Here is a 9,027-nt window from a genome sequence, read left to right as displayed (position 1 = left end):
CCCCCCCTCATTTTAAGTATGCACTGGGATGTTGAGCGTTGATAGAACGCGCCTACTCCCCCTTTCTTTTTATCAGAAGGATGTGGTGCGACGGGGTGGGCGTTGATGGAACGCGCTTACTCCCCCTTTCTTTTTATTAGAAAGATGCGGTGGGATGGGTAGGCGTTGATGGAACGCGCCTACTCTCCATTTTCTTTTTATTAGAGAGATACGATGGGATGGGTAGGCGTTGATGGAACGCGCCTACTTCCCCTTTTCTTTTATCAGAAGGATGTGGTGGGTTGATGGAACGTGCCTACTCCCCCTTTATTTTTATTAGAAAGATGCGGTGGGATGGGTAGGCATTGATGGAACGCGCCTACTCCCCATTTTATTTTTATTAGAAAGATGCGGTGGGATGAGTAGGCGTTGATGGAACGTTCCTAATCCTCCCTTTCTTTTATCAGAAGAATGCGGTGGGTTGATGGAACACGCCTATTCCCCTTTATTTTATCAGAAGGATACAGTGAGATGGGTGGAACGCGCCTACTCCCCCATTTTCTTTTTATTATAAGAATGCGGTGGGATAGGTGGGCGTTGATGGAACGCACCTACTCCTCCTTTCTTTTTATCAGCCTATTGGGCGCCTTTGGAATTCCCCTGGCCTTTTGTAGATTTGCCAGCCTATCGGGCGCCTTCGGCATACCCGTAGCCTTTTGTAGATTTGTCAGTCGATCAGGCGCCTTTGGCATTCCTGTGACCTTTTGTAGGTTTGTCAGCCAACCGAGCGCCTTTGGCATACCCGTAGCCTTTTGTAGATTCGGAAGTCGACCAGGCGCCTTTGGCATTCCTGTGAACTTTTGTAGATTTGTCAGTCGATCAGGCGCCTTTGGCATTCCCGTGACCTTTTGTAGATTTGTCAGCCGACAGGGCACCTTTGGCATACCCGTAGCCTTTTGTAGATTTGTCAGTCAATCAGGCGCCTCTGGCATTCTTGTGACCTTTTGTAGATTTGTCAGCCGATCGGGCGCCTTTAGCATACCCATAGCCTTTTGTAGATTTGCCAGTCAATCAGGAGCCTTTGGCATTCTCGTGAACCTTTTGTAGATTTTTCAGGCGATCAGGCGCCTTTGGGATTCCTGTGACCTTTTGTAGATTTGTCAGCCGACCGGGCGCCTTTGGCATACCCGTAGCCTTTTGTAGATTTTTCAGTCGATCAGGCGCCTTTCGCGTTCCTGTGACCTTTTTCATCACATTGCATACGGATTCCAAAAAGAGAATTTATTATTACCGTAAAAAGGGGAAGATTGTTTACAATTCGTAGTTTATCTTTCATACTCTCTACTCTTCCTCCTTTGCTTTAATGGCGAGGAAAGCGTCACGCTTAATTGCTTGCCTAGATGACTCGAGCTCTCCAGAGGTGCGCTTTCGTTCGAATATGCTCCTTATGGCGAAACATTCTTCTGTCGAATGTCCCAACCTCCGATGATAGTGACAGTACTTGGTCGCGTTTTTGTCCATTTTGTTGACGTCTACAACTGTCGGGGGCAGCTGGATTTCCTTTCCCATAACCCACTGGTTTAGTAGTTCGATTGCGCGTTCCCTGCTGCAGGGCAGGGGTGGTGGTGGGTTTGAGTCTCGCCTAGTCCATCTGTTTATTCCCTGGCTCCCTCTGACGGTTTGGAATTGGTCACTCTTCTCCCTGTTAGTGTTGGGTCTTACGTTGTGTGGTGCCTTAAATACGGTACTGACTGTGTGGTACCAATCAGGGTATATGGGCATCTCTTCTACACAGTCGGAGATTCTCTCAGCTGCTTCTTCTAGATCAACAAAGGTCTGGAATCTGAAATTGATCAAGCCCCCCTTGAAAGCTGGGATCATTCCTCGCGCACAAATTTTGACGAGGGTTCCCTCATTGATGTCTTCGTGACAGTATAGTGCCAAGCGCCGGAACCGTAAGATGTACTTTCCTATTTCTTCTCACATCCGCTGTCCGCTCTTGCTCAAGTCTATTGCTGCGATTTTCCTCTTGGCTGAATAGAATTTCCTGAGAAAGAGTGTGGACATGGTTGGCCAGGAATCCACACTTTCCGCTTTTAAGTTATCATACCAGGTGAATGTCGTGCCTGTGAGCGATTTGGGGAATTCCTTCAGGAACAATTTTCCATCGGAGGCTTTATCATTCATTGCTGGTAAGAATCGGCTGAGATGCTCTCGCGCGTTCCCCTGTCCATCATATGTCTTGAATTTTGGAGACGTGTAGTCTCCGGGGTATTGGTATTCTCGGATGTTCGCCGTGTATGGACTACTTACATGGCAATGATTGTCTTATTTTACCACATTACAATTATGCTCCAAGTATTTTGTTATTTCTTCATGTGACGTCGTTGTTGCCTTGTCTCTTTTGTGCTCTTCGCTTTTTGTATTTTCTTTGGGAGTGTTTTGTCCTACTATTACTACTTGTGCTATCCAGTCTTCCATCTCCTTCCTTCTTCGTGAGCGCTCGTCTAGTTCCTTTTGCATGTCTTGTAGGGCTGGTGACATGGGTTTTGATAGCTGGGTCACTCGTGCGTTCTTCCCTTGTGTTTCTACTACCTGTCTATTTTGGGATCCATGTCCCACCAATTGTTTGATGGCGTCATGTGCCAGCATTTCTTATTCGCTGTCATCGTCCTCCATTGTCACCTCATCGAGGTTGATAGGCTGCTCTGTCGTTTGGTTTCCTATCGCGCCTGAGTTAGCGCCTTCCAGATGTGTCATGGTGAGTTAGGCACGAGCCTCCGGGTGTGGTCGCCAAATGTTGAAGGGTGATTTTATTTTTAGTTCTACCCATCCCAGACTCACCAAGTGACCTCACTTTACTAGGAGTGGTGATAGACGCATTTATGTGTCTAATTTGTCCGCAATGTTTCGTATTGTTAGTACTCGTTTTTCGTCCTTATTATGGTGTTTTCTGTGTTTGTAGGCATTTTTGGGAAATAAACATTTTTGGAAAATTCGGCTTGAAAAGTTGATTTTGGTCCTGGATGACATTTGCTAAACGGACACCTGCTTTGGATAAGGGGCACCTCAATTTATAAGGGGTACCTCAGTGGCTAAGGGACACCCGATTTCTAACTACCCCTGGTTTTGGTTAGGGGGAGGTCCATCTTCTTTGTTTGAAGTGAAAAAATGGCGGGAAAATGTTGCTTGCAGCTGCGGAAGTTCTGATCTGGTCTTGGGCGATATTTCATGTGACTTCTTCGTTAGTATGGATTGATAACTTCCTGTTTTGACTAAACAGGGTTGGTAAGTAAGCTGGAAAAGAAAATAAAAGGAGGATTTCATGCATATCTCGATAATTCAGGAAACAAAATATATCGAGTGTTGTTTGGTTTAAAATGGAAGTTTCGTAGAGAATATTTGAAGGATATCTTTTTCTAGATTCGAATATATCAATTAGAAGAGTTTTGGAAACTTTAACAACTCGGTAAACACGTGAAGATAAAAACAGTACGTGAAAAATACTCGGGATTTGGTGTTGCTGTCACGCGTTGTTGAGTTATTTCTGGAAGCTGCAAAGGTTTGAATCAATCTATATTATGTAATCAACGTGTTTGAAGGGTACTGAGCTGTAGCAGGCGTGTGAAAATCAGATAAAAGGAAATCATTCTCGTATAATGACACAAAAGAATAATGGAGAATATCTGGCATTAATTAGAGAGATTTGGATCATGTGAAGAATAAATAGAGTGCTGGGGAATCTTATGCGGGTGTGGAGAGTTTGGGGAAGTTTTGGAGGCTACAGAATGAAGAAATCACGAGTTACGGAGCTGCCATTTTTCTGCTGCTGCTGCTGCTGATGAAGAACACCAAGAACATAAGACCCACACTGAGCAGTCTTATTTTGCTACAAATTTTGCGACACAGCGGCAACAGTCTTATTTTGCTACAGTTATTGCGACACAGCGGCAGCAGTCTTAGAGAAACAGTAACACATATAACTGTTACAAAGGCCCTGTTTTATACCTTTTCTCCTTGTAAACACCTTTTTGAGCAATGAAAATTCCTTTGAGTGTGTTTTCACCATGCAGAGCTAGACCCCATCACTGGGACAACGGAGGAAGCAACTTTTCATGATTGTGGTAAATGAATTAATTCTTTTATTGACTTTTTGCATAGATTTAATTGTTTTATGATTTCAATTAATTATTTGCTACTTTGTTAGATGTCGCATGCTTAGTTTTAATTACTTTAGATGCGTCATGCTTTTAACTTACAAATAATATTTTACGAAATCTATTTTTGGCAAAGAACTAGAGTCACAACTTCTTTTGTTTGAGCTATATTGTTTAGAGTTAATGACTGAACCACAACAATATGAAAAGCAGTGGAATCCAGAGTCCCGGTATCTCTTCATCCTGTGACAAATTTTGTATATATATTTTTCCTTATTTTCTTTATTAAATCTTAAAACAAATTCTCAACAAATCTGAGTGAACGAATCATCTTACTACAACATCATCATTGAAAAATACCATCAATTTTTGGCGCCGCCGACGCGGATTTGTTTATAAATTTGTTTTTAGTTTTTTTTTTTTATTTGTTCTTTTTTACGCGTTTTGGTACTTTTGTTTGCTTTCAGATTTGGAGCTAAGCTAAAGAAAAACAGAAGTGCTGAAAAGAAAGGCGAAGCCCAAAAAGGAAAGAAAAGAGAAATCCAAAAGGAGTGAAGAAGAAGATTTTGTAAATAATTTTTATTTTATTTTTTTAGAAACTGTAATTAAGTTTTTTTTTTATTTTTGTAAAGTTTTTTTTTTGGACATTTTTATTTTTGGACATTGGACATTTTTATTTATTATTATTTTTTTTTAAAACCCTACGGAAGGGTACTTTTAAATAAATTGTGTGCAGAGAAGGACGACGATTACGATATCGCCTCGGCCCCTCGGGTTCGTACATGACATAGGATTCGTGGCCCTAGTCGACTTCAACGGTTCATCCCCCGTCTGGAACGGGAGGTAAGAATTCTAAACACCCGCGAATCCCCTGTTAGCGGGTTTACTGGATGATTTTATATGCCTATATGTTGAGGACCTGAAATAGGATTTAATTTTCTAGTAAAGGGAAAGGCCTGGCCAAATCAAGATAAGGACTCGGATTTCATCACTGTTTCCTTCTTTCCCGTCTTAGGAACACGTAACCTACGCGAACCTAAGCCTAAAATTTTGACTAGAACGAGACCGATAGGATAACGAGCTTAATAGGAAAGTCATTCGAAAAATATTGGTTACTCTTTTGAGCATACTTCGAAGTTCATGATGGTTTTTGTGAGTTGAATGCGTGACTGCGCCGCCTTGTAATGCGGTGAGGCCTTGGGTATCAAAGCTCCACGCAGCTTCCCTCGCCTCTATTCAACTTACTTTGACTCGGATTGATTCCAGAGGGGTTTGCTCAAAATGTAACGAATTCCCTTTCGAAGGATTAGAAGCTGGTCTAGAAAAAATCTAAGTGGATCCATCATGATTTTTGTTTGATAGATAAAATAGGCTTGTTGTGGTCGAGTCAGCCTTCTTTGTGTTTGTTTAGAATTCCCTTGCAGTTAGGATGTCGAAATGGTATTATAATAGCCAATACAATGAGTATCCGACTGAGAAGCTTAGACATTATCCTTTTTATGACCATAGTGTGAATAGTGATTGGGAACGCGAAACCTTTGAAGGTTATGGTCCATACCACTTTGAGCCCAATTACTATCCACATACCCACAGGTCATACGAGCAAAACAATCCTTCTATTTCTCTAGAAGAGTCTCTCAAGAGTTTCAATGAGTCAGCACGGAAGTTATTTATGAAAGATACTTATAATATTCTTCTCCCAGGAGAGTCCGTAGAGCGGTCAACTAAGTTATCTCTAGAAGAGACCCTCAATCAATTTACTGAGAATACAAATAGGATTGTGGAAAAACTTGCTCAGGATAGTCTTAATTTCCAGTGTAGTTTTCCCAATACCACCCTCGAAAATAAGGATAGTTTTTATTCACATAATCAAGATGACGAGGTTAAAATTGGTAACACTACTTGTTTTGATAAGGTTCGATCATTTTCATGTTATTATAGTGATGATTATGATGAGGATAGTATTGATGAAGAACATGAAATATGTAGGCATAGTGATCAGGAATTTGTTACTCCGATTGAGCTTTATAATGATAGTGTTGTTTCTAATACAAATCCAAATAATTTTAATAATTATTCACCTATTCAAAAGGATGTGGATTTGACTAGAGATACCACCGTTTTAGACGGTGTAGTTCATGATCCTTTAGCCTGCAGTATGTTGGATAATCCATTATTTGATGTGCCTATCAGTGAATAGGAGGAGGTAACTATGATTAAAACCTTAGTTGATGAGCCTTTATATGAAACTTTCTCTGATAATCCTTTATATGATTATGATGATGGTTTAGAGGAAAGAGTTTACCCTGAGAATACTGTTTTAGAATCTAGCGATTTAGAAACACTAGTCTTAGAAGATGATAAACTCGTAGAAATGAGTGAGGATCAACCCAACTTAGAAGAATCTATTGACCATTTCCAGGAATATGATGACATAGAAATTAGGGAAGTTGTGACTAGTCTTTCTAGAAACACAGAAAACTCTAAGTTTGGGGGTGATTATCATTCTCCATGTGCTTTAACTCTTAGAAAGTACCCTCCTGTAGGACTTGACATTTGTGCCTCAACCATCTTACAAGATTATCTTCATACACGTTTTCTCGAACCTAATGATGTCCAGAAAGAAGCTCAGTTGTTAGAAACCCATCCTCTGGTTGATGTGGTTAACCCAGGCTATGATACCAAGATTGACTTTGTTTTCCCACCAAAAACCTTTCTTCCAATTGTGGGAACTTTTGATTTTAAGATGTGTCGGTTATTAAGTTTTGAGACTAAACCTAATCACTTTAGGATATTAGGGTCGACACATTTTCTTAAGGATGACCACCTCTTTCATTGTGGTCAGTTGTGTGAGTCAAATCTAATTGACTTAGAGGATCCTCAATTATTCAGGTTGTTGTTATGTGCTTATAAGTTCTTAGTTGAGTTTTTCCAGACTCTAATACCTGAACCAGATCTTAGCTTTGAGGAAATCCAACCGATGAAAACCTGTTATCTAGACCCAGTTATAGAACATGAACCTGAGCCGCAACTAGATGTAGTTGTCTTAAACAAGGGTATGTTCGGTATCTTTTTGGTCTTTTGCAGTTTCCTCTTCTTGTGGGTAATACTTTTTGATCCAGATGACCTACAGTTATTCCGGCTACTTCTATATGATTCTATGAGGTGACTAATTCTTCTAATGTGGCTGAAGACTTTAAACTTAGCACTTCTTGGAGGTAACCCAATATTCTTGCGACACGGTAATATGTTTCCTTATCTCTTTTGCTTCAAGTGGTAATAGTTTCTCCTTGTTCATGCTTTTAATTTCATCTTTAGAACATTCAGGACAATGTTAGATTTAAGTTTGGGGGTATTTTAGTCGCATTTTTGAAACTTCTAGCGTCACATGGTATCCGGTTAGCTAAGTTTACATACTGTTTCTCACCGAAAAGATAGAAATTGGAATGCTAGAGATAACAATCTATTGAGACATTAGAGAAAAAGACATTGAGATCCTTGAAATTCAGGAGAGAACTTGTTCCTTTTAGAGGGTAACCGTGATGGACCTAACTATCCATGATGGAAAGGCAAGTAGGTCAGGAAATGCCAGAAAGACAAAGCAACCTCACAATGTAGTCTTAGTTACTGGATTACGACTCTCTCTCAGTAGAAACTTATCATCATCAACAAGCAGAGCGACATCAAAATTTATGAAGAAAGTTGAAGACGTTTAAGGTTTAGAAGCAACAATAGAAAAGAATAATTCAAAAAAAAAAATATCAAAGTTGAAGACTTAGTTACAAAAAGTCATAAGAGCAAATGATATAAGTTGTTGAAGTTCATGATACCAAGACATCACAAGTTGCGAAGATCCAAGTTCTAAAGTCCTTCTATCATGGCCATTTAAATTTTTGTCTTGTTATTTTTGTGTTTTTCACCAAAAAAAAAAATGAAAAATGAAAAATGAAAAATGAAAAATGAAAAAAAAAAAATGAAAAATGAAAAAAAATCATCGTTACGTTTTGTTCAATAAGGCCAAAGGGAAGTAGAAATTTATGAGTCAAGCAAGAAATCGAAGAGAAGAGTTAATTGTCAAGGTTCTATGAGGTTCAATAGTTTATCATAAACAGTTGAAGACCGAAGAAGACGTTGTTTCTACTGAATACTATGAGAGAGTCGAAGAAAGATACATTTGGTTGCTTTGTTAGTCCGCTTTCAATCTGGCACAAGATCTTTCTAGCACTGGTTTAACTCATCACACGTAATTAGTCCAGCTGTGTACCAGATATCCCTCTCAACTTTATCTCTCTCCTAATCTTATCCAGATGTAAATTAGCAGACGCATCTTACAATGTTTATCTAGCTGTGTAGCGGATATCTCTTTATCTAGCAGTGATGCGGATGTGTCTCCCCTTTTCTTTAGTCAGCTTTAGAGATGGAACCTTTAATTTCTCTAGCATTCTAGTTACTTGGAGATAGGTTGAGAATATGTATGTCCTCATAGCTCTTTGGATACTTGTGACCAAGTAGGAGTAATGGTTTTGTGGGTACACCTCTGGTAAACCCTCCCGAGACTATAACTCGGTCACTAGGGCCACCTAGTGAGTTTGAATTTTTTTTTCTCTAGAATAAATTTTCTCGAGGACTAGCAAATAATAAGTTTGGGGGTATTTGATAGACGCATTTATGTGTCTAATTTGTCCTCAATGTTTCGTATTGTTAGTACTCGTTTTTCGTCCTTATTATGGTGTTTTGTGTGTTTGTAGGCATTTTTGGGAAATAAACATTTTTGGAAAATTCAGCTTGAAAAGTTGATTTTGGGCCTGGAGGACATTTGCTAAACGGACCCCTGCTTTGGATAAGGGGCACCTCAATTTATAAGGGGTACCTCAGTGGCTAAGGGGGCACC

The sequence above is a fragment of the Papaver somniferum genome, chromosome 8, assembly GCF_003573695.1.
Source record: "Papaver somniferum cultivar HN1 chromosome 8, ASM357369v1, whole genome shotgun sequence".
Lineage (NCBI taxonomy): Eukaryota > Viridiplantae > Streptophyta > Magnoliopsida > Ranunculales > Papaveraceae > Papaver > Papaver somniferum.
This window is presented reverse-complemented; position numbering follows the sequence as displayed.